We start from the raw sequence: 27,580 nt of genomic DNA on the forward strand, positions 1-27,580 counted from the left end.
TGCTTTTATCCACAAACTGTTTTCTTTCTGATTCTTTGGAAGACTGTTGGATTGTGTGTTATGAGCTGGCTTATTTATATGTTCTAGGGCTAACTGCTCACTTCACCTCTGATCTCACTGTTTAAACATGTTTACATTCAGTCAGCCTCCGGCTCCACTTCCGGAGTCCAGAGAAACAGAGACACACCCAGCTAGGACAGGGTAGCCATCCTTTGGCAACTGAGTTCTCCCTAAAGCACTGTCTCATTGTATAGCCCAAGTTTCCCTCTATCTCTTGCTCATCCTCCCGCCTCCTCTTCCCAAATGTTGGTGTTACTGACCTGTACCACCACACCCAATTGGCTCATGACTCTCAACTGCACTCCTGAGAGCCTGATTTCTTATACCATATCAAACACAGAAAGATGACAGAAAGGGGAAATGGGAGCTTTTAAATTCTAGTAGAGGAAACATAGGTCTCCACTGTCATATTACTGGTATTAGTTTATTGATGCTGCTATTTTTATTCTATTGCAAGGTGGTTTCGTAAACTGCCTCTATCTTAGGAAAGCTATCAGAATTTTCCACCAGCATCTAAGTTTGAACTCACCGTGTTTGCGGCACCTGTGAATCACTCAGTGTCATTTGTATGCACAATGGTGACCAGCAATGTCTAAGAGTCACTTTGGACTTGTGGTTTTCTGTTACCCAGGAAACAACACCCTGTGGGTCAACTTAATAGGTCAGAACCTTGACTTCTAAGCTCAAACGTAGAATGAAGTTGATCTCTGAGAGCATAAATCAATGCTGAAAATAATTCTGTCTTCATGAAGAGTCATGTTTTATTGCCAACACTGAAGAATCTGGGTTTAGTCTTTCTAAAGGATCTTTAGATTTTCTAAGTAAATCTAAGAGGTCTATCCTTTACCTTTTCCCCTTCATCCTAAGTCCTCCCTAGACTAAATCAGTGGTTCTCAGCATCCTTAGAACTGTGACCCTTCCATACAGTTCCTCATGTTGTGGTTACCCCCCAAATCACAAAATTATTTCATCACTAGTTCCTAACCATAATTTTGCTACTCATATGAATTGTAATGTAAATATCTGCTATACGGATATCTGATATGTGACCCCTGTAAAAAGGGTCACATTCAACCTTCAAAGGGGTCACAAACCACAGGCTGAGAACCACTGCCCTTAAAAAAAGACCTTTAAGGGAGTAGATCACTGTAAATAAGACATTAGAAAAGTTTTTAGACAAGTTGGCCCAAAAAGGAGCCCTAGGCCCAGGAGATCTGGTTTGCATCTTAGCTCTGACCCTCACTAGCTACAAGATAAGCATCAACACAAACTGGCCTGTTTTCTGCTGGCAGTGAGAAAGCAAATTCCTACCTATCAGATTAATCAAAAGTTAATCTCCTGCATGTAAAATGTTATCTTGACAATAACGTGCTGTGATCTGTCACCTACTAATAAAGACAGCAATTGTTGAATGTCAACCATAGGTCACAATCCTAAGAACTTTACATAACACAAACGTTTAAAGGGTAAAGTCAAAATTAATTGAACAATTTTAATTATTTTATTTTATGTAATAATCTCTAGCAACATATATTTTACGACTGATATCATAAAATATAACTTAAGCTGAAACTTTCAAAAGGTAAAGCCAAAATTAATTGAACTATTTTAATTATTGTATGTAATAATCTCTAACTGACGCTTGAGGAGAGTAGGTAGAAGGATGCGGAAGAGGTATCAGCTTGCACGGGGATTGATGTGCAACACACACACACACACACACACACACACACACACACGGTAGTGGGGGGGGGAGAACAGAGCAAGAAGCGTGCCCTCAGGCAAAGCTGAAACACCAAGCACCCTGGCCTTGAACCTCCTAGAACCAATATGAAGTAAGTCTACCTCGCATCATTCTTGAGATGATTAAATGAGCCAGTTCATGTACTAGGACTTCACGCTTAACAAATGACCATGTCTCTTCCTTTAATCAGCTGAGAAAAAAAGAAAAGAAAGGGAGGGAAGGAGGGAGGAGAGACTAAGTATTGACCATGGAAATAAAAGTAAAGAACGGCTAAAAAAAACACACACACACACACACATCAGATCATGTCACTTCCTTGCAGATACTGTGCTTGGATTCCCAGTGCCTGAAATCATAGACTTCAAAGGCCAGGTCACCTTCCAACTTTATTTCCTGCCTTTGTGGATTGATCTTTCTATTCTATTCTTGAGTAACACTGGCGTACTTAGACCAATTTTCACAATGCTCTTGAACCTCATCTCTCCGCTCAGAGGTTCTGTGGTTCAGCTAAACACATATTCATATGGAATACTTATCTCGCATCTTGTCATTCTAAATTTGTGTTCTGGCCCTCGAGGTTCATCTGTGGTCTGAATCTGTCAGTCAAGACAGTTTCTCATTACTCCAAGGCACCCGCAGGTATATCTCTGTCATCTACCAAGCCATTGTTAAAGTGTAGGATAACACAGGGCAGGGATTATTTTCTCAGCATATACTGCTAAGCCTCGGCAGATATGCTAATCAACTCTTTAGAGTACAGGCTTAGAATCCATGTAATATTTTCATCATCCATCACCCATGACCCCAACTTGCCCAGAAGCAATCTCAAGTTGTCCATGGAAAGCCATGCAGAAATCCAGGCACTCTGCTCTTGAGGCTGTCGTGAGACACCTAGCCTAACCACCGTACTCAAATACAAATTATGCATAGGCTTATGAATCAGGTTTACTTTCAGGATGGGCTAGCTTGTGCTACAGTGAGTGACAAGCCAGTATGCTGGTTAGATTTAGCTGTCAACTTGACCCACCTACAATCACCCATAAAGAGTCCTAATGAGAAAATATCAACATCAGGTTGGCCTGTAGGAGATTGTATTGATTATCAATTAATGTAGGAAGACCCAACCCAGTGTAGGTGGCACCACTCCCTAGGCAGATGGTCTTGAACAGTAGAAGAGAGGAGAAAACTAAGAGCAAGCAAGCACTGGAGCAATGCAAAAGAACAATGCAATCATTCTCTCTTTGCTCTCAACTGTTGGTGTGATGTAACTTATTTGAGCTCTTGCATTAATATCCCCAAAACACTGGACTGTAGACTAGAATTATAATCTAAAATAAGCTCTTTTCCCTCCAAGGTGCTTTTTTGTTGGGGTACTTGTCATGGCAGCAAAACTAAAACTAGAAGAGTTAGCAAATCTCTGCAGCTTTATTCTCCATGCACATGCAATGCAGGGCAGGTCGAGCAGAAAACGATCATGCTGTCCTGTCATCTGGAACAGTGTCCTCCAAGGCTGCCAAGACAGAAAACGAGAGGACTAGATGAAGCATACCCACTAATAGTCACATCTCCAAACTGACCCCAGGGCACCGCACCTGCAAAATATGTGAAGCATCAAGACAAAATATGAGTATGTAGTGGGGCTGGCTGTCTCTGTAATACCTGGGTGTGTTTGTCTGTGTGATCTCATGGTGACTTCCCCCAACACCCCTTCTCTGTGTTTGGAAACCTTAGATACTCGGCTGCAGAATCATCCACACTGATGCATTGGATGGGGTCCATTAGCAGCAGCCACTTTAATGCCAGTAAAACAACCTAGATGTTCCCAAACATTGCTCAAGACGTCCCTTTCATGTCTAATCCTCTGACCACTGGAGGAAAAGAACTCTCCGTTCGGAACAACCTGCTTGATTAGTCTGATTAATGAATTTTTTTCTGAAGTTATTTTGGTTGGTCCTCCCACCCTTGGCGTCACAATTGGCCTGTGGCAACCTGTGTTAGGATTAATGAGGCTTTCAGCAGCTAGTGGAAAAGTGTTCATTACCTTAATTATCCACACCTTCAGCTGAGGGCAGCACAGGCTGTCAGGACACAGCAATGTATCTGCACTAGAGAAGAGCCTTAGCTTGGTGTTGCTAATCCAGATGGGTTCTCCCTAGAGAGACAAGAAGACAGGAAGACAAGGAATGGGAGAAAGAAGTGAATGGATATCCAGAGATAACATCACAAGGAAAGAGTTAGTGTGAATACCTGATTGCATGCTGAATGCATTTATTAAGCACCTAGGACAGATAAGCCTGATGAAGCAGATGTTGTCCCATATGGCTACCTGGCTTAATCCTTACACAGCTCAGGGTTTAATCTCTCCTAAGTCAGCATGAGCAATGATTTTATGTCTCATTATTGCCCCTTGGACTAAGACTCAATGGCCCATAGTCTTCCCAGGAAGGTACAGTGAGTGTCTTCCTTCCAATAACCCACTCCTCCAGGGACCTAGTCTTACGTCTGAAGTTCTACCTGGGGAGGAAAGCTCAACTGCTTCTTCACTGCCTCTCTACTACCAAGATGCCTCTTGCTCTTCTCCTTTGTACTGAAGCAGAGCTCTACCCACTGAGACTTCCACTTACTGTCCCAAATCAGAGGTGTTTACTTTGGTCTTCCTCGCCATCTCCCTTCTATCACAAAGCAGCAAGGAGCACTCCCTCCGGGTCCCTACAGAGCAAGGGAAGTTCAAGGCTCATTCTTGGCATCCTTCAGTGATTATGGGAGGGGGACTTCAAAACCTTCAGATGCTTCCGCCTCAGACTCCTGTGATGACAAAAATCACTGGAGATTTTGAAACTGCAAGACACAGAGCCCTACCAAAGAAATTCTAAGTTGAGACTTAAATATTTTCTATAAGCACCTTGTAAGCCAGTCAGGGGCCTGTGTGTGTGTGTGTGTGTGTGTGTGTGTGTGTGTGTGTGTGTGGTAAATAGGTGGTAAATTACTGCTCTGCCATTGATAAAACTGGTATCCAGATCTGTTGACTTGCTTGGAATCATACAGTGGTTGGTGTATAGCAAAACCAAGATTCAAAGCTTTTTCTCCCTGGCCCCTGGCCCCTGGCCCCAGGCATCTAACCCAACCTGTTGCTAAGGGCAACAGAGAGTGAGGTTCAGGTAAGAGGAATGGCTCAGCCAGCAAAGTGCTTGCTGGGCAAGCATGAGGACTGAGTCTGATGCCAGCACCCACAGAAAGAGCCAAACATGGTAGCTCATATTTGGAATCCCAACGCTGAGGAGGCAGAGACTGGCCAATCCCTGGGGTTCCTTGTGGCCATCCAGTCTCACCTACACAGTGATCTCCAGCACAATCAGAAACCCTGTCTTAAAACACAGGCTGAATAACTCCTGAGGAACACATATGTGCGAGAACATATATATGCCCACAAATACAAATATGCACTTGCATGTGCACATACACATTAAATAAAACTTTTAAAATGAACATCAGTGGTCTTTGAGCTTTTGTGATTAGTATCAATAATAACAGAATGTCCAGCCAATGCCTCTGTATTCTCAGACTCTGTGTTTACTGCTATTCATAAATCATATTTATATGATTGATATTGTAAAATATAACTTAAGCAGAAATGTTTAAAGGGTAAAGTCAAAATTAATTGAACTATTTTAATTATTTTATTTTATGTAATGATCTCTAGCAACATATATTTTATGACTGGTATCATAAAATATAACTTAAGCTGAAACTTTCAAAAGATAAAGCCAAAATTAATTGAACTATTTTAATTATTGCATGTAATAATCTCTAACAACCTCTTTTGCTGCCCATCCCCCTAAATGGCCACAGTGAAAATCACTTTACTGCAGCCAGAGCTGCTGTGAGTCCATGCAATGGTCCAGGAAGACGCTGGTTCACGCTCCAGTAGATGGCCCCACGTCCATGCACAGAAAACAAAAGAAAATAAATGAGCAAAGGACATGACTTGTTCAGGAGAATCCAGGAGGAGTTGGAGAGAGGCTAAGGGATGAATATGATCAAAATATAATGTCTAGGTGTATTAAATTCTCAAACAATAAATTAAAAAAATCATTTTAAGAGGAGTTAACACATCATTTAAAAAAATCACTTTACGGGCAGCCATGTGTCTTTGAATGTGCTTTCCTAGATTTCTTCAGTAGGGTTTAATTGTTATGACAACATAATTAATGGCTTCATTCCAAATTTAGTTTTCAAATTTGCTATTCATGGCTGCCACACCTGAAAGGATGTCTCAGAATGACACTAGATCCATCCTAATGAAGGTTGCACACTGTTTTAAAGCCAACGAGTAGCAATAACCCTTTTAAATTCTGGTAAAGATGGAAATTTGCCAGCCAAATTCCACCAGAGCCTTTCCATCGTCCCCAATGATAATCTTATTTCCCACATCTTTCTAGAAGTTTCTTTAAAAAGCACAATGAGTTAGATCGCTGCCTAGCCTAATCATCCTCAGAGAGGTTTCCTGTGGCAGAGACCACAGCCAACATTAGATGGAAAGGGCACCAAAAAAAGGAGATCTCCACCAGGGCCCTCCACTCAGAGCTTAGGGAATCACAAAGAAAAGGGGTAAGAAGGATTGTAGGAGCCAGAAGGGTTCGGGACACTAGGAGAACATGACCTACAGAATCAAGTAACCAGAGATTGTAGGGGCTCGCAGAGACTGAAGTGACCATCACAGACCTGCATGGTCTGTGCTAGGTCCTCTGTGTCTATGCTATAGTTGTTGGCTTAGTGTTTTTTGTGGGACTCCTAGGAGTGAGAGTGGAGCTTTCTTTGACTCTTGTGACTGCTCATGAGACCCTTTTCCTCCTATGGGATTGTCTCACTCAGCCTTGATATGAGGGCTTGTGCCTATTCTTACCATATCTTTTTATGCCGTGTTTGGTTGATTTCTTTGAAAGGCTTGTTCTTCTCTGAAGGAAAAAGAAAGAGTGGATCTGAGGAAGAGAAGAAGTGGAGAAGTAGCTGGGGTTGGGGGAGTGGAGGGAGGGGAAACTGCGGTCAGGATGTATTGTATGAGAGAAGAATACGTTTATTTGCTTACTTATTGTGGAGATGGAACCCAGTTGCTTTTGGCTGGGGTATTGCATCTCATCAACAGAAATAAAACTCCACATAATATGCCAAGTTATCCTGTCCCGCGGGACTCAGTTATTCGTGGGTGCGAGGGAGGACTGCAAACCTAGGAGAAAATGGGAGGAAGAGAAAAAGGAGATGGAGACCAAGTAGAGGGTTCTATCAAGGTCTCTATTTATTAGGCTGAAATGCCAGGTTTTAAAGCATACATCAAGGGGAATAGGGAGGGGTTGAGGGGGAATTAACAAAGAACAAAGAAATGGGCATCAGGGGACACGAGGGCCAAAGTCAGGCGCCAGGTGGTGGGCACTCTGCATCTTATCTCTGGAACATAGATCCTCCTTAATAGCCTTGGGTGTCAGGCGGGCTCAGCATGTAACTCATGTCCTTGGAAGTCATGGGAGTCAGGAAGAGATAGAGAAGAGGGGACTATAATTCAGCTTTTACAGCCTCAGGTGCCAAGAAGGGAACAGGGAGAAGGGAGTGATGACCGGCTCCTAGCACAAGGCCATTTGGCTTGTCAGGGTGGGACACAGTGAAAAGCTCACTTTCTCACAGTATGGTCTCTAACACCAAGTCTCATATTGCCTAATTCAGGGACTCCCAAACTTAAGCTATGGAGAGCCACCTGCATTCTCCGTGATACTGTGTCAGATACAAGGGCTAATTTGTACTTAGAAGTACTTCCTTTTGTGTGTGGGGGTTGTTGGGGGTTTTTTTCCGAGACAGAGTCTAACGGTATAGCCCTGGCTGTCCTGAAACTCGCTCTATAGACTGGGCTGGCCTTGAACTGACAAAGAGCTGCCTGCCTCTGTCTCCCAAGCTAGAGGTACATTTAAGAGTTCTTGTTATCATTTTGCAGCTTTTTTTAAATGCCTAGCTGCTGAGCAGCGTGGCACATGACTTTAAACCCAGCACTCTGGGAGCACAGGCATTTGCATCTCTGAGTTCAAAACTACCTAGGTCTACATGGTAAGCTCCGGCCATCTAGACTGTTTTTAAAAGAGAAAGGCCATAGTCTCTGAAAAGCCATAGTTACTGAAGAGGCAATGGCAGGAAGATTTTTTTAATTCTACAATTTGAGACCAGCCTGGGCAACTTACAATGACTCCACCCTTTTTTAAAGGTGAGTCTACTAATTGTAAATCTTTTAATGCTAAAGGCTGATTCACTGAAAAGCAGAGAGGTTATGTAGCTTGCCCAAGTTCTCTTGCAAGCAAGAGACAGAGTCATGGTCCATACCCCATCTTGCTGATGATGATGCAGAACTTGGCTAGAGACTGAAGGAGCTCCAGTAAATAGAAAGGAAGAAAGCTCTGAAGAAAAAAGAGGAAGCCTTAGCAGTGCCCCATCATGGTCAAAGGCAAGACAAGATGCCCACTACCATCAGCACGGACACTGACATTGAACATGAAGCAGACGGGGAAGAAAAAAAAAAACAGAACAGATTGGAAAAGGACTCTCTGGGAGGCACCCACAGATTCCAAACCTGTAAGGGAAGACATCTTTCCTCTGTAGACTGGTCAGTTAGCCCAGCCTGCTGCCACTCAGGAATCAGACATCATGAGTCTCGGTTGCCACCCCACCTCGTGCAGCTGAACAAACTTGAGCAAGCATGTCTCCTTGGAACCCCTATATCCTTAGATCTCTCAGCAGCAATGGTTCCTTGGTAGGTTGTCTGAGCCGTATATGTAGGTAGCAAGCGAGACAAGAATGAGATGGAGTCATTCTGAGCCCTGATCCTGGAACTAGCCAGTTGGTCCCCATTCCTATGACACATTAGTTATAGGTCATGAGTGATACACCTTGCATCTCTGTGCTTCAATCTCCCGTCAGGTAAGGATGATGGTACCAATCTTCTAAGGCCAGCAAGATGGTTAGAGTGAGCCCTAAATTACTCATAAATTACTTTGAGCAGCAGTGTGCAGAACAGTACAATAGGAACAGGTGTCAAATTAAGATCTAAATGATGAAACGGAGCATGCCAGTACACAGGAGAAATCCCAGCAGTGAGGGGGGCAAGAGCATCATGAGTTTGAAGCCATACTAAGCTATATAACAAGACCCTGTCATTTAGTATTAAATATATATATATATATATATATATATATATATATATATATATACATACATATTGGCTCCTGAATCAACAAACAAGGCTAATGTTCTTAAGGAAGGGCTCTCAGATATGTCCTCTGGCTTACACACACACACACACACACACACACACACACACACTCATACACACATACACACAAAATAAATAGGAAATGAGGCAAGAGACCAAAGTTCATAATATACATATAGAAGAGTGTTGTGGTGACATTGATTATTTGATTTAATTGTGTTATACAATATGTGCTAATTTTTAAAAGGGAAACATTAACAGGAAGTTGTACCTGTAGGAGAAAAGGTTTTTTTCTCTCCTCCTCACAGGACAGGAATTGCAACTGATTCAGAATTTTGTTTAAGAAGGAAACTCAGACTCTGAAGGCATCATAATTTGCAGAGGTGGTTTGGCAAGAGAAAAAGGTTGGATTTTCTGCTCATCTCTCAGTCTTTGCCCAGTTTCCTCCCATGTCTGGGCAGGTGGACTGAGAGAGTAGGACCCTGAGGGCTCCCCCATTTGGCCATCAGAGTGCCATCTGTTGGTGATGACCTGCACTAACACCGTGTGCCTCAGTGAGGGACAAGCTCATGTCAACCTCTGGCCCAGAGCAGGTATTGAGTAAGCCCTTCCTGTCTCCATGTGCCTCCCCTCGGAAGATTCGGATTATTCTGGACCTAGAAGCAGGCTTCCTCAGGCCATGGCCACATGCCTAGATGACTCACACCTAATTCCTGTAACACTGATCTTCAGGGCTCCAGCTTGGGCCAGCTGATCTCTGAATCCTTTCATTCCTCCTGACAAATATTAGTAAGAATAACACGGAACACCAGGGATGTCTCAGGCACTCGGCTGCTAGGCACCAGGAACACAGCCATGAACTAATATGGGAAGGAGATTAACAACTAGAACATAACAAGTCTTGTTAGGTGGGATCACCGGGGAGACATTCCAGCCCAGTGCAGGGCAGGGACATGAGGAAGGAACGATTGCACAACATCTGCTATGTGGTAAGCAGAGACCCATTCATTCCCGTTTGCTAACATACTCAACCATTCTGTAAGGTAGGTGACGAATCCTCAACTTACCGTCATGGTCAACGAAGAGCAGACAGACTCAGAAACTAGCCTAAAGTCACACAGCCAGGACATAGTTCAATCAGTGCACACAGTGAGATTCTAGAACTCATGCTGTCTGCCATCATTCAGCCTCTACAGTGGGCTACAGTGTCACTTGCCTGGTACCCCAACACTTTTCTCTTTAGCATTCTAATTCTTTCAAGTCTAGAAAAGAGTGAGTACCACCTAGACTACCAATGCCGTATTCATATCGAGAACCAGGAATGAATCTCATTCTCCAGGGAACGGTTGTTTCAAGGTCATTGATATCTGTAGAATGATCCTTACGGGTGATAATTTGAATGTGCAGGTATAACTTACAATATGACTAGATTCATTTAAGTCCAGTTCAATGAACTGAGGCCAAACATGATCAGATCTTGCACCAGATGCTACATCCCATCTCTATCCTGACTCTGGACTTAAGTAAGCTCTCAAGATCCAGTTTCAGAGACAAGAAGTAATCTCGTCTCAATGCAGAGTGCTGACCCATATACAATCACAGTGCATCATTTGGGGGAAACCTCACAAGAAGGGGCAGAAATATCATAAGAGCCAGAGAACCAGGACACTCAGTGTTAGATAGTATCATCTAGACATGACAGGAAAGCTACACCCATGAAATCTCAATATGGTTGTCTAAACAAGACTTGCATAATAACAACTCCAGTTGATGTGCCAAGGTAGATGGGAAAATTTCACAAAGTTCCATGCCTAGACAAAGAGCTACAGATGATCATTGGGGGACTTCAAGAACCAGCTTTCTCCAAGGACAGTGACTCCTGATAGGTTGTCTAATCCCAAGTGGTCAGCCTGTGCATACAAAACAACACTAAACAGACTCTGGAAGCTGTGCCTGTGTTATGTATACATACATTCTTTCTGTCCCCTCTTCTGGAGTGTGCCATGTACCTTGGGGATATCCCATCTATAGCTGACTATTGCTGTTATTATTTTTTATTGTTGCTTATTCTCAGCACTTGAATACCAATGCATGCCTGTAGTAACCACTACCAACTACTGTAAGAAGTTTCTCTGACAAAGGTTGGAGGATGGAGAGGGGTTCTGTGAAGTGCTGTCTTCTGGTCATGGCAAGTGTGCTTCATACACAAACTCAACAGTAGCTTACACGGGATCAGAAATCAGTTAAATATCCCAGTATGGTTGGGGGAGGGTCTCCCAAGACCCCAGCCCTGACTGATGAGCTGTTGGAAATTGATGACTGCTAGAAGGAGGAAGTGTCCCTTTGCCTTGAGAGAGGGTCACTGGGAAGGTACCACACTCCCAGTGGATGGCTCCATCTCTATGCACAAATGGGCACTATTGGACTCACTGGGTTAAAATATTAATAAAAAATTTTAAAAGAGGATATAATATTTGGAAGGAGATAGGTTAGAGGGTTCTGGGGGTATTGGATGGGGAGGAAGAAGCAGATATGAATAAGATGGTATTCATGTATGGAATGTTTAAACCATAAATATAAATTAAAAAAAAAACAACATGGGGTGTAAAAGATGTGGGGTCATTGTGAAATTTTATAGAGGTGATGCTTAGCTGAGCATACTCCCCAGTGTTCTCTCTCTCTCTCTCTCTCTCTCACACACACACACACACACACACACACACACACACACACACACAGCCTCCTTTGTAAAGACATCCAGGTCATGTGACTGGTTCTGATGGATCATGAGTGGTAATAACATAGAAATTCAAAGCCCATATGTCTCTTCCATCTCCTTCTCCCCCCAACCCCCTGCAGTGGCACCAAATGCTAAGTGTTCCACATGATGTAACTAAAAATTAACAAGAATTCACAGTCTTCCCTGTGCTTGAGTCGAGTGAGACCCACAGCTACTTGTGGAATCGCTGACATGCATACATGGTTTTTGTTTGTTTGTTGTTTGTTTTGTTTTGTTTAAAACAGCGTTTCTCTATGTAGCCCTGGCTGTCCTGGAACTCACTCTGTAGACCAGGCTGGCCTCGAACTCAGAAATCTGCCTGCCTTTGCCTCCCAAGTGCTGGGATTAAAGGCGTGTGCCACCACTGCCGGGCTCCTCTCTTTCTGTTAAGCAATAAATATCTTTATTAGATGAACCTAGATCTTTCGTTGTTTTGTTATTGAAGCATAGTATAACAGAGCCTAACTAACACCTAATTGGGAGCCCCTGGGGCCATAAGGAATACATTTGTCTCTTCTCCCGACACCCCTCCATATTATGTGAACATTTTCAGATTGCTTTTGACATGTTGCTGCTGTTTTATTTTCTGTGTTTCTGAGTTAGTTTCACCATGCCAGTTAGTGCTTGAAATTCCTTTCTGTTTCCATGATCTCTTCTCTAGGTTCATGCCCCAGATAAAACTGAATTGCAATTTAACTAGACCAACTACCTCACAATTCTATTAGTAGAGATTGTGTCAGTGTGCTGGGTGAAAGAAGAGTCATGTCTGGTGTGTAGGAAAAGGAGGAGACATGATGGTGGTGTTGGGTAGGGGGGAACTGCTCATATAAGATGTATTGGGAAGGACAGAATCAGGACAGATGTGCTGGAGAGGAAGGAGTTATGACAAGTGTGCTGGGAAGGGAGGAGTCAAAATGGATGTGTTGAGTTAGGAATTCTGACAGGTGCCTTAGGAAGGGAAGAGACCTAGAACGTGCTGGAGGAGGGAAGAGTCATGTCAGGGATACTGGGGGAGGGAAGAGTCACTATCGGTGTTTGGGGGAGGAGGGAATCGGGATAAATGTGTTGAGGGAGGCCTTATGTCGGTGCATTTGTAGCTCCCATAGATGACTATTCCAGGTACAAATCACAGAGACTCTGCTAAGTATGTAGAGTTCTTACAAAATTGTGTTTTGTCTTTTATTTTTTGAGACAGAGTTTTGTTTTTGAGGACCTCATGATCCCCCTGCCTTAGCATAAGAGGCACATGCCAGTATCCCAGGCACAGCTGGTTGTTAAAGAAGACCCAGAAGGCACGCTACATTTCCTGAGGTTATACCCAGCTGGAGTGAAGGTCGGACTGAGGAAGGCTTGAGATAATGTATCAAAGCCACCATAGGCAAGAGCTTCTCCCACCTGTCAGAATTCAGGAAGAATTCTGAGGAAGGAGGTCTCATCTCAGTGTGAGGCTACAGTTACGAACTCCTTTTTCCCAGCTGAAACCAGAATATAGATCAATGTTTAAATGCCACAACATTCCTGAGAGCAAGCTGAGATCAAGTTGAGGCTGGTGGTGGAGATATTGAGGAGTGGTGGTGGTCCTTTGGGCTGGGGGGTGGGGGGGAGAAGGTCCTTGGCCACTGGGTTTCAGGGCAGTCTAGGTGGGCTGGATATCATCCACCCTGTGGTCCGGAGACATTGAGAACCGGAGGACTCGACCCTGCCACCACAGGAACTGTGACATCACTGGCGGGTCAAGTGAGCCCCACTGGAGGCTCGGAAAAGATCTTCAGCTGCAGGGAAGTGTACACATGAGCCTGTGTTAAACTCACACTCCATAGACAAGCCCAGGAGTTCACATCAGCATCCCTGAGCTACAATTTCTTGGTTTGTCTCCATTCAAAAACTTGCACTCGCCTTGAAAGACTAGTGTGAGGATTAAAATTGAGAGTTCTCCAGACTTCTCTTAGGAGGCGTTAGGACAAAGCGAGATATTTCTCATCCCTTCTCCCACCAGACTCCAGTCCTCCTATAGATGCAGATCCTATGAGGTAGTCCTTATTACCACTAACTAATAGGCAAGGAGAACAATGCACAGACATTTAAAATGGCATTCCATTAAATGTTTTGTCATAAGTTTCTGAATCAGAGGCTGCCTTGGAGCATAGGTCATACTGAATATTAAAGTCCCTGGGGAACCTTAATTAAAAGGATCCCAGGGCCTTGTCTCACATCCAGGAAGTGCAATTCAAGTAGTCTTGGTGACCAGCATGCGCCACCGGACTTGAGGACCCCTAACCAAGTGTCCTAGAAAGGACGCATCATTCTCAAGCCAAGGTTCTTGAGAATGTTGGGCCTCCTGCTCCACACGCCCACAGACCAGAAGGTTCCTGCCTTCGAAGCCAAGCACTGGGGCTACGTCACCCTGTGACACCCCATCTCCTTTTGAGAAAACAATAGTTTGACAGTCTATCTAGGAAAGCACAGTTCCCCCAGGCTGGGCTCCTGCTTTCCCAAGATAAAATTCATGGCTCTTACAACAAAGAGCAGGGATGAAAGCTGAGGAACCCTTCAAAGTCTATCTCTTGCTGTGGATCATGAGACATTCTCCAGGCTTGTTATTTTGTAATAGATCTGCTAGAAATCAGAGGAAACTGAGATCCCAGGGTCCCCCAAATCAGAATGAAGACATCGTAATTTGATGTCAATTATCTCAACCATAAAAGAGGAAGGCAGGTCATCTTGTCCCCAGGCAAGCAATGACCAGGTTACATCCAAAGAACTGAACCATAAAGGCTCCTTTTGTCTGCGGCTATGAGAAGAATAGAGTAAGAATGTCGGAGAAAGGGAGGTTCCCTGGCCAGAAGTGTCTGAAACAATCTCAGGGAAGAATTCGATCCAACAAAGAGTGGGGAAGGCCTGGTGCTGATAGCTGAAGCTCATTCCATCTTGAGTAGAAAACAACAGAGCTTGCTGAAAAAAAAAAATGCATCCAATCTCAAAGCGCTAAGCGTTAAACCTGATTGGAGCTGCTGTTGGTGTTGGTGTGTGTGTGTGTGTGTGTGTGTGTGTGTGTGTGTGTGTGTGTGTGTGTGTGGTTTTAATTAGTAACACGAGCTAGCCATAAAACAGCCACCTCTGTTCTTCAGCCAACAATCTCTGTATTTCACTTGCAGGGAAGGGAGGGCAATTAAAGCATAAAAATAAAAGTGCAGGACCCAGGATGAGAGTCCAGGGGAAGAAAGGGCCATGCCGGGTTAAAGTGTGAGTTGTGCACAGTAACCCAGTGAAGGCAAGCCCTTTCTCATAGTCTAATGAGGAACACTTCTGATCTTCCCATCAGGACACAGGGAGGGAGAAGAGAGGGGAGCAGCTAGCTCCAGCAGAGGTCAAACAGCAGCTATCCAAAGTTTTGTGAGCTAAGGCAGGAAGATGTGGAATTACTCCCCTCCCAATTCCATCTCTAAAACCCAGAACAAGGGCAGAAGTGGCACATGCCTTTAATCTCAGCTTTTGGGAGGCAGAGGCAGGCAGATTCCTGAGGTTGAGGCCAGCCTGGTCTACAGAGTGAGTTCCAGAACAACGAAGGCTACACAGACAAACCCTGTCTTCAAAAACAAAACAAAAACAAAAACACAACCACAAAAAAAGAAAACTATATTCAATAAAACCTGGAACAAATCCTCATTTTATCAGTCTCTATAAACTGCCCCAATCTTTATTTATAAAGCCAATATATATCCCAGACATATGCAGTGTCTCTGAGAACCACGAGGAGTTGAAGAAAAAGAAACTGGGTTCTTTCCTCTTCTCAAAACACCACAGTTGAAAGCACAGTCCCAGACAAGGAGTCTCACGTGATATCATGTGCTTTTTTTTTTTTTCTTTTGCAAATGGCTTTCAACATTTTCTTTGTTTACATTAAGGGTGAGTGTTGCATGGAAAGAGTGAAAGACATAATCAGGTTAGAATGGGTGGGACGGCTACCGCTCATGATGTCTGCACTCATGAAGCAGAGCTTCATTGGCCAGGCCTCAGCAAACCATGCAGACTGGGCTCTTGCTCATGGACCTAACACTTCCTCTGGGCCCATGGGAAAAGTGAGGCATCCCCCCCCCAAAGATGCTCTCCCAAGTTGTTGCAGCAATCTCTCTGAACCAGTCAATGAAGGAGGAAGGCAACTCATGTTTATTGAGTGTTAAGTAGGTAATCCTTGCAATTATCCTGTGCAGTTAAAAAAAAAAAAGCATCGCCCCCACTTTATAGATGAGACAACTTGAGGTCTCACAGATAAAGTGACTCGTCTAAGATTACAGAACTAATGAGCTGCAGGAAAAGAAACCTAAGGACTATGTGGGGTGGGAAACACGGGTAAACATTCCAGGGTGGATACGGCCTTTCAGGCCAGTGGAGGAAACCAATAGGCACTACTGACATAAACTCAAAGATCCAATGTGACAAGTGGTACTAAGTAAGTAACGTGGAATGACACTAGAGGCCTCAGGGGAAAAAAAAATCAGACCATCTGGGACACCACCACAGAACAGGCTGAGTTTGAAGGGGCCATAAAAGGTGGGTAGACAAAGAATAGTTTGTATGTTTTGAAACAATTTAGTATTCAACATTAGATATAGGATTCTCAGTTGTAGATAGTATTAAATGTTCATTAATGATATTTTCAGGGTATAAAAGGATATGAATATAAGAGTTGAACAGTTTTTATGTATTATTTGAGTCTCAGAATACTCAATGTTATTAATATGTTTGACGTATAAAATGGTTTTAAATAATAAAAAAATTTAAGAAAAAAAAAAAAAAGATGGGTAGAACCGCATAGAGGAGGACAGAGGAAAAAGGAGAAGTGAACAGTGTGTGGGGACAGGGCACAACAAATGCCTGGTGTCCCAGAGTGCCTGACAAACAGTCAATTCAGTAGGTGACCACACCATCTCCTGACCCGTGTTCCTCTTCTTTAAGGTGATATTGAGGCCTCTTAAGAAGGCTCATTAATGTATCAAAAGATGGCCTAATCGGCCATCACTGGAAAGAGAGGCCCATTGGACATGCAAACTTTATATGGCCCAGTACAGGGGAACGCCAGGGCCAAAAAGTGGGAGTGGGTGGGTAGGGGAGTGGGGGGGAGGGTATGAGGGACTTTTGGGATAGTATTGGAAATGTAATTGAGGAAAATACCTAATTAAAAAAAGAAGAAGAAGAAGGCTCATTAGGGCATTCACAGCTGCCCATACCCTCTCAAACTCCTTCTAACTGGGGTCCCATGACCACACTTCCCTCTCCGCTCCTATCCCCAGCATTGTCTCCCACCACACCCCATCCACCCTTAGGTGCCAGGTCTCTCTACTTTCACTCCAGGCCAGTGTGGCTCCTCTCCAGAGGACACCTGTAGTCCCATCGTCCCCCTATCGTGGCACCGATCAGCCTGCAATAACCACCAGTGTGTGTGTCTCTGTCTCCCATAAAGCTTTGCCTGTCTGGGAGGAGGGGCGTCATCTCCTCCCCTGGAGCTAAACGTGATACTTGGTATATGGGAAGCAATAAGCAAGAACAGATAGGGTGGTTGCCTGGACAGATGAAAGAACAAAGGAAGAGGGGAGGAAGGTGTGGGGAGGAGACTTAGGATCAGATATTGCTTTGGGAAAGCAGGAGGAGGCCAAGGATACCAAACTAGTTTGTTCAGTATTTTAAAATCATGTGTCTCTTTATGTGTGTGCAGATGGGCGCATGCTATGGTGCATGTATAGAGGTCACAAGAGTCAGTTATTACCATCCACCTTGTTGAGGTGATCTCTCAGCATCATACTCTGGGCAGGTCCATGAGCATCCCCTGATTCTCTTCCCCCACTCCCCCACTCCCCCACCCACCCCCCCGCCCCATCACCATAGATGATCTGAGATTAGCAATTCACACCACCACATCCGGCTTCCTTACCTGGGTTCCAGGGACTGAACTGGAGTTCAGGCTTATGAGGCTAGCGGTTTTCCACCTGCTTTCCACAGCCCTTGTTTATTGTTTACTCTGTGGAGATGGAGAATCTAGTGGGTTTCAAGGACAGAAGTGGCTTCTCCATCACTTCGTCAGATGGCAGTGGGTAAACATGGAGAGAGAACTGGGTGGGGGACAAGGTGACGCTTCAGATACATTTGGTGGCAGCGCAGACCAAAAATGAGAAGATGAGATTTATATTTCACTACTATTTTTTAAATGTCCCAGGGGAGGGGGATGGGAGAAAAGCACTTCCGGATTGTTGAAAACACAGACACGTGCAGTTCTTAAAGCCTCCCGCCATTCCATGAAGCCAGAGATAACTGCTGTGGGCAGGTCAGGGGAGCGGTGAGAAACTGCCACTTGCTCATAGGAACTCTCCAGAAATACTCCATAAATAAGCATTGGCAAGAACACCCCAGGGAAACCGCCTATTACATGACTAAGGCTCTGAGAAATCTCTGCCCATGGCAGGCAGAAACTGCGACAGCCAAATCTACCACTGGCCTTCTGGGAGTGTGGAGATTATGGGTTATGGGAATCTTTGGCCATAAAACTTTCACCCAGCTCCTGGAGTACCTGGCTTTGCAGTTAAGAAGGCTTTCAAGCACATCAAAGGACTTCTCTGTAAGGTGATCTCAGGAGGCTTCCTCCTCCCTGTGAGGAAGGCAGGAGTCGGTCTCATTATCCTTATTTCACAGATGAGAGAAGTACATTCCCTGATGACTAAGTCCCCCGCCTCAAGTCAAACAGCCAGCAAAGGGTGGGACCCAAAATAACCATATCAGTCACCAGATGGCAAGGTACCATCATCCGGCGCTTCCTGTGACACAGCAGGTGGCTGTTCCTGGGAAGTCAAGGGACAGGGTGATCAACGGGGACTCTTGCAGCCTCTTAGCACAGATAGACTCTTCCCTGCACATTCATAAATATGGTGTGTGCCCTAGCACGAGCATTGACAGCCTTCTCAGGTCAATACCATGTGAAATGGAAGACCCAATAGATGACCCTAACCGGTTGACTCCTGGACACTCATATATAAAGCATTTCGGAAAGTGCACACAATCTTAGTGGCTGTCCAGCTTCATATCATGTGCCTGGCTATAAACTGCAGTTATGTCCTCCCTGTTCCTGGAACACAAGCTCCTAAAGACTAGTCTCACATATGTGATTGAAGACGCTTGTATAGCCTCTTTCATGGGGCTGTTGTGACCATTCAAGGGAGTCAGGCTTAGCATGCAGTAATCACCGAAAAAGAGTGTTAGCAATCAATAGCCAACAGCACCAATTCTGCGGGTGATCCGAACTTGAACAGTGATTCATAATCTCGCCCCTTCACGGGCCAGATAACAAGGAGTTAAATCCAAATGTTCATATTTTTCTACTTCTCTCTCATCAAGGTCAAGGAAGTTCAGAATTATTATTTGTTTTTTAATAATATTTTTATTTTTGAGATTATAATGAAATTACATCATTTTCCCCTTCCCTTTCCTCCATTCAAACCCTCCTGTATGCACTGCTTGTTCTATTTCAAATTCAAATTTCACATTCAATACCATGAACATATATGCATCTATATTTATAAATATATAAATAAACCTGTTCAGCCTTTATAATGTTTCTTGATTGTGTCTGTTTTCAGAGCTGTCCATTTGGTACTGGATAACCAACTGGCATGCTCTTCTTGGAAAAGACTATCTCTCCCACTCTAAGCTTTCCTTACTTTCCTGTGTATGTAAAATTTTAAAAACCAATGGAAAGAAACATACAGGAAATGTAGGACGCAGTGAAGAGACCAAACACTCTAAATTCATCTGCCTCACCTACCATGATCTTAATCACCATCTCACTCACCTACCATGGTTTAAACCAGAGGTGATTTATCAGGCTTCGCATAAAAGACGCTTGATGGAGCAAGAACTGTCAGAATCACAGAGATGGGTTCATCTTACAGTGGCTTGGAAGATCCCTCTAGGATTCTCCCTTGTACCCACTTAGTCTTGTCATTGATGCCTAGTAATCAAGGGTTCCAGGCCCAATCCACTGAAGTCAGAGACAGATAGGCCAAAGGCATGATAATGAAGAACATCTTTGTTCAGGTATTGTATAGCCCCCTAAGCCCCTAGTGAACCCTCCCACTCCATGTCCTGCCATAGACCGTAATGGGTTGCACCATGTGTGCCAATGTCCAGCAGTCATCCCAGCGGCCTATCCCATGTATCCCCTGCAATTTGGTGATTATCTCCCACAAACACCTCTCTCAGGGGAGGTCCAATGGTGACACTCAGTTGAGGAAGGACAAGAGCTAACAGGCAGATCCCAAGTCCTTTCACCACCAAGTGGGGCGATTCTGAGATAACAGCCTTTATTATCTCACCATGACTCCTCAGTACAATTAAGTTCCAAGAAGCCACAGCGTCAGATGACTTGGCCTGTCACCCTCTATGCGGCTCCCCAACTCCTTAATGGAACTTCCTAAGGCCACCTCCAAATTAACTCCTAAGTCCCTCCTCGGGGTCTTCTTTCTGGAAAATCCAAGATAGAGTCAACAATAAAAGCCATTTTTGTATGTTAGAAATTCAGATAATTTAACTATTTCTAGATGTTAACATATGTGTGGAGATCTCTCAGAACAAACCAACTGCCAGTGAACTTCCGTATGGCTTTCTCCAGTCACAGCTCAAACTTCCTTCCAGTTACCCATAATATTCCAGACATGGCAGACTTTCTCCTCAACCCTATGTCTGACAGAGATTTCTGGCTGACTGGATTCTAACATTGTAGGTGCTGGAGAGAGAAACAGGATTAGGATAAGACTCGTTAGCCAATTTGGACAAATCCAATTTTTCATCACATCTTTATTTAAACTTATGATAATTTGTTTGTCACCACCATTGGCCACCATTATTGAAGTCGTGCTTGCACGATCCACTCCATTCTTGTTTGGCATAAATTGGTAAATTTTATGGCTGATGTTTTTGAGGGATACTGAGACCGAAAACCAGGTCTTATGCATGCTAGACAAATGTTTTTTTCCAGTGAGGATCAGCCTCCACTTTAGATTTTCTTTCTAATTATTGAATTGAAAAGGATATTTAACTTGATTTCTGGATGGTGGTGTTTGTACCCAGAGCACACATGGTACCATACTACTGTTGGCAATATAAATATATTGGTAGGACATGAGCCCTACAAGAGTTTCTGACCAACCGCAGCTAAGACTACAGAAACAGATTAATTGGGCTGCCCAGTGTTAGGAGGGGAGCCTGCCTTGGACTCACCCAGCTCACAGACTCAAAGGAAAGAATGAGTATAGTAGAGTGCACTATAGTGCTTTTCCTACACGGTCCTCAGAAACCCTCACACATCGTCATCTGATGTGAAGTTTCTCCTCAGTGGCTTGTTCCCTGAGTCGTCTGACCCTCCGACTCAAGGCAGCTCTTCCCCATCATGGAGTACAGCTGAGCTCTACAGCTATTATATACTTCAAGCATGGCCTAAGAGAGCTCCCCAGAGATCTGGTTCCCACCCAGACTTCAACTTGCCCTTGCGGCTTCTGTCCTTCAGATGATTTGTATCAGTATTTGCAACTTAACAATGATAACTTTTAAATGAAAACGTATAGTCAAATTTGCTGTGCCTTGAGGTGTTTTTTTAGATGTTCCCAGGTGACCTCTGGTGGGTGTGTTTGCTTGGTTCTGTTGCTGTGGACCACATAACCACAAACTTGGAGGTATGATGCAACACACATTTGTTTTCTCACAGTTTCTATGGATCAGTTTCAGGTCTGATGGAAGTGGATTCTGTGCTTTGTGTCTTATTGAGCAATAATCAAAGTGTCTGGCAGACTGTATTCTCATCTGTACACTCGACTGGGAGAGAAGGGACTTTCTGGCCCATTAGATTATTGGTAGAATAAAATTCATATAACTGTTCCACTGAGGATCCTGGCTTTTTGTTGGCTGTTGTTAAAGGTTGTTCTTGTAGTCCATGTGGCCCCTGAAGTTCCTGGGGCTACATTTCCCAATATGGCTGCTAGCTTTATCCATCCCTTGAGAGGCTCTGCTGAGGCAAGGTCTAATACACCATAATATAATTACCTAAAAGACACTGTGGCCTTTGGCATGTTTTTTGTGGATTAGTAACAAGTCAGAAATCCTCCAGTCAACCAAAAAGAGGGAATATTACAATGGCATGAACCCCAGGAGGTTAAAGATCATGGAGGCCTAAAATATGTCTCCCACATTGAGGTTGTTTGAACTCTAACCACTGTGCTTCAGCCTGTCCTGTAACAGCACCATCACCAGCAAGTGGTATGATCTCATGCCCTTCTCAGTCTACTAGTAAGTAGATGAAGGGTCTGACCCCAAGGACAACTCTACTAAACTGCCAACAACCATATAACTGTTTTGAAGTTGTATCTCATTACCTTAAAAATTGAGTGATATTTGCATTGGATTTTATTTTCACATAAGAAAAAATTTCTCAAATATTTGCTGGTTAAGAATTGATAAGTTTGGTGACATGAAATTTACAAGATTCTCCACAGCAAAGGAAACAATCACCAGAGTGAAGAGACAGCTACAGAATGGGGGACAGAAACCGTTCACAGCTGCTCATCAGACGGGGATTACTGTCTAGAATATAGAATGAATGGCAACCACTGGATGCATGCAAAACTGTAACATTCAGTCAACAAAGGCGCTAATGAACTTATTTCTCAAAAGGAGAAATACAAAGAACCGATAAATACTTGGAAAAGGGGTTCAACATATTTAGCTTTCAGGTGGATGAAGATTAAGACCGCTTCAAGAGTTCCTGTCACCCCGGTCAGAATGGATATTATCAAGGAACAGGTGACAGCAAAAGCTGGCAGGAACCTTGGACAACTGCTCCTGGAAAGGAAAAGCAGCGTTGTTTTGTAAATGTAACATAGGAAAGCCTGGTTGGCAATTTTTAAATCTTAGCTTTGTTCCTATGATTACTAAGTACTAAGTAATATCTAAAATAAAAACCACTGAATTCTCTTCCAAAAAAAAGCTGGCAGGATATGGAGAGAGGGGAGCTTTTCCTCGTTGCTGGTAGCAATTAAAGTGTTCAGCCCCAATGGAACCAAGTAAAGATTCTCGACAAACTAAAAGAGGAACTACCATGTAACCCAGCTCTACCACTCTTGGGTATATACCCAAAAGACTTAAGACAACATACCACAGAGACACTTTCATATCCATATTTATTGCCACCCTGTGCAACAACAAAGAAGTGGAACCAGCCTGGACGGATAGATAAGGAAAAGGTGGTACACAACATAATGGACTTTCGGTTGATTAATATTTTCCGATTAGACATTTGAATTTGCTACCAATGGTAACACTCTAAACCACCAAGTATTATCACATTTATTACCCAGGAATTAAAAAAAAAATTAAGACTCCCTTGACCTGTGGTTTGTCCCCTATGTTCAGGAAAACACCATAAAGACACAAGAGCGTTAAGACTCTTTCCCAGTGGGGCAGGCAGGATGGTGATGGGAAATGAAGGGTTAACTCGGGTGAGGAAAGTCTACAAAGGATCTGGTTCCAGACTCCAGACCCAGCAGCTGTGTGAACAGAGTGAAGTCATTTCCCGTTCTGTAAAGTGGAATTAATAATAAGTGCCTTTCTTACATCACACTGTTATTACGAAACTCAAATTACAGAACCGGGGCGAAAGCTTTGTAATATGTGAGGTTATAGACCAAGGAAGGGATGGAAATCGCCAACACTATCATCATCATCTTTACTGCAGGCTGTTATAAGGTAAAACCAATAAAAGTTCTAATGCATCAGGCAAAGTCCAGCCAAGTCAACAGAAACCACGGAGTACTGGGAACCAGGGGGAAATTCAAGTAGAAAAATGAGAGGGAAGGGAGGGCAGAAAGCGGTGAGCAACCTAGGACAGCAAAGAACTGTCCCACCCCTAACTCAGACAGACCAAGCAGGAGGCAAGACCAGAAGCACCTAAGATCTGGAATCACTCACTAAAGAATCCCCGCAGAAACAAGGTTGTCTCAGCTGATGGTTCCTAGTGGTCAGCAAAACCTATTAAAAGCCACAGTGTGGCTCTGAGAACTCTGAGTCAAGAAGAAAAGTGTGGACCTGGTGAGCTTTCTCCTAGAGCCAACAGGTAGAACTTTGCTCCCATCTCTGCTGCTGCCACCCGAGGTGCCCCTCACCCCAACATTTATAATAGCAAGCACCTTCCCTTCTATAATGTAAAGCCAGGGTCTCGGCCACCTCGGCCTCCCCTTCTAGAACCACCTCGAGGGATGGTAGGTATGTCTTCACAAGACTTATTCACATAGTGGCGAAGCCGGTGTGGACCATGTGTCTGTGGCCCTCTTATCATTTATATAAAGCCCCAAGACTGGCTGATAGGTCCTTTCCTGGGAGGACAGAGACTTGGGCCCCAGGTTGCCTCCCTTCGATGTTACAATTTTTGTTACGTTGTCGTTCTATTCCGGGCAGAGGAAAATGGAATCTTAAAAGACTTGTTATTTTTGAAAGAGAAAAGAATCTTGGAAATTTTGAGGGCATTAGAGAGTCCCCTCCCCAGTTGTAGCCCTGGCAGAACTGTTAGGAAATCCATTCCTCTGAGGTATGTGTGTTTGCACTAAACACATAAAAATCTGTGTACATGTTCATATACAGACACACACACACACACACACTGTTCTTAGGAAGTGAAGATATGCTATCCAGAGCAAAGGCAGGGAGGAGAAGTGTTAAAGCGTATCTCTGTGCTGCACTGCCCTCTGCGTAAGACACGTGCACATGATGGGGCTTCCTTGTCTAAGGATGTCACTGTAGCTTTGGTGGAGAAATTCCTTAAGTGGCTTCTGATGGTCACACTTCATCTTCTGGCTTTGGATATGACACCTATAAGCTGGTGAGTTCTACTTTCAGGAGCCAATCGTGCATGCGCATGCGCACATCCACACACATAGGAGAAGCTAGACCTTCCCCATCCCACCCACCCTCAGCCCCCAAAAAGGAAGAACAAAGGCAGGATTCCTGTGAACTTAAGAGAAATGCAAGCTTGTAGCTAATGAAGAAATGGAAACTAAAATGGTATCAGAACACAGAGGCTTATTTCCTCAAAACTTGATGATGGCCCGCTGTTGAGGGGACCAGAAACCCGTCTTTATCTTAGGATTCCCAGGGCCCTCCGCTGCCCTGTAAAGGCTCATGTGACCATTTTGTCTCTCAGCTCTTTGAACTTGGCCTGTGTTTCTAGGAGACTTGAGTCAGGGACTCTGTCTGGTCACTCAGGTAACTCACTACACAACTGGGAGAGGAGGGCCACTTCTACCAGACAATGTAACTGGATCCTTCCCAGTGATGTGGGGTGCTTCTATAAAGACGTGATTGCTAATTGATTCTGTGGCACTGCCATCTACACGGTCATGACTCTCTCTGAGTCAGTCCCTTCCCTGTGCCTGATACCTTGCTCAGTAACCAGGACCTAACAGTACCTCAATAAAATCCTCAGAATTCAGAAGCAAGGAACTGGAGAAGATGGCCTTCACCTCTCTCAGACCCAGAACAAGCAAATATCATAGAGAACAAAATGTTATGAGAACATGCCTGCTTCCTGAGTTATCCTTTAGAGAAGACATACAACACTGCAGTTGACATCTCTGGTTCCGAGGTAGAAAGGATCTGGGTTTTGAGTCACGGCTCCACAACTTACTGGGTCCTACTGAGCATGCTCCCAAACTGCCCTGTGGCTGAATCTTCTATTCTGTGAGAAGTCAGTGAGACGAAGCCTCTATGGAGGGCCTGAAATGTAGTAAGACTTGCTCTATGCATCTCAGCTATAGTTGGGAAGTTATGCTGTCAACTAATCAATTCAACAGTGATCCCTGAGAGCAGACCTTCCCGCACCCAGACTTATTATCCCAGGTGGGAGACTATGCCCAAAACCTACAAAGTACTCAATGACAGCTGTTGGATGGAGGGGAGGAAGAAGGGGAAGAAGAAAGAGGAAGAGGAGGGTGGGAAGAAAGTGAAGAAGCATGATGAAACAGAGTCTGGAAAATGAGGGGTCACTGACGGGGTCATAGAGGTGCAGCTCCTGTTTTGCCATCTCTAACTCTGTAACTCTGAGCTAGTCCATCCCTCTGTCTCACTCTGGAATATTTTAAGATGGATGGTCCCTTCCCCAGCATCTGGTGGTGCCTGTCTAGTGGAGAGCAGAGGGGCAGGTGCTTGTTCCTGTTTGCAACACTTCCGCTGGCCTGAAGATGGCACCTCTGAGTCAGAAAGAAGCCAGTTTCTGCAGCCTCAGCTTCCAAGCATCTGAGCGCCTAGCAGACAGGATCTAGGGAAATCTATTGCTTGTTGCCTGAGGCAGTGAATGACTCCGCTTCCTTCCTTGCCTACCCCGCTTCTCCCAGTGCCCTCATATGGGGAGGCAGCTGGCTCTGTCATCCAGGTCTTGTTTCCCCGCTGGTGGCCTTGCGCAAAGGCACCCTGCTTTCCTGAGGACTCTTTCACTGTCAGCAAAAGGAGAATTACAGTCCTGGACTTAGTGCGAACTTCACATCAGATGCAGAGCACCATGCCAAGCACCTGGTGGGGGCCTTCCCCAGAATGTGGTCAGCACAGGAGGGGAATGAGTGGGACAACGAGGGAAGAGGAGATGACTCCAGAAAGATGATGTCACTCTGTGACAGGATGCTTCTGCTCATATATGCCTGGTACTGCGGGGAGTGGATAAAGTTCTGAGTGAATGTTTGTTGGTAACAGGAAAAGGGCCATGAAAGTGGTCACATCAATGCCACCAATGCCTCAGACTCACGGGAATGAGAAAGCCTTCCCCTGGTCCATGGATATTGGATACTGGCAGAAAATGTCCAGGGCAGCTTCCTCCTCCCGCGTGTTCACAGCCCGAGACTGCTCCCCATAGAGACCCCCACCAAGACTAGGTAAGCCTGTCCTCCTCCTTCAGCTGCGTACTACACACTTGTTCAGCTGTAGACAGCCAACCCAGCTCCTTAGTTCAGGTGTATGAAATGAACTGCTGAGTTCTATCAGAGCGCATGACCCACCTGGTCCCAGCTTTCCTGCGCCTGTGCCCGTGTGCCTGCTTTCCTTTATTCCCTGTTGCCCCAGTCAGGTCAGCCCCTCAACTGTGCAACTGTGTCCCTTCAAGGACCCATGTGTGTTTACTGCCCCCCCCCCGTCATCTCCCAAAGCCAGAGAGCAACTGTTGCTTTTCTGAATGAATAATGCAGCAGCTGCATTACGATCATTCTGCCCTTTGCTAGGCCTTTTGTGTGCTTTGACCTTACATATACATATATAGCTTCCATCTTTCTATATCCAGCTTCTGTGGCATGACCATGCTCCGTAAATGCATGGCTTTTACCGTGCAGTTTACTCTTCATATACTGAGCACCTCTGGGCACATGGCTGCCTGCTCAGTGTTCAACAGATGAGAGGTCCTGGAGGCTTGGCTGGCATTCAGGCCAGAGATCCTGCTGCTAAGTAGGATGCACAGAGTCATCCAGGGTAAAGAAGACTCAAACTCTAGAAAATTAAAGCAAAAGACCATTGTACACCATTCCTCACATTCATATCCCAGGTGTTCTCTGGTTGTGATTGCTTGATCTCTGTAGAGAGCTGAGCACCAACATCAGCAGATGGGGAAACTGAGTCAGTGGAGGAGACTTACCCCGGATGGCAGAGCCAGACAGGACAGGGTCCTCTACTCCAATGAGCCAGT

This window comes from Mus caroli, unplaced genomic scaffold (assembly GCF_978045245.1).
Source record: "Mus caroli unplaced genomic scaffold, Mus_caroli_1 scaffold_16, whole genome shotgun sequence".
Lineage (NCBI taxonomy): Eukaryota > Metazoa > Chordata > Mammalia > Rodentia > Muridae > Mus > Mus caroli.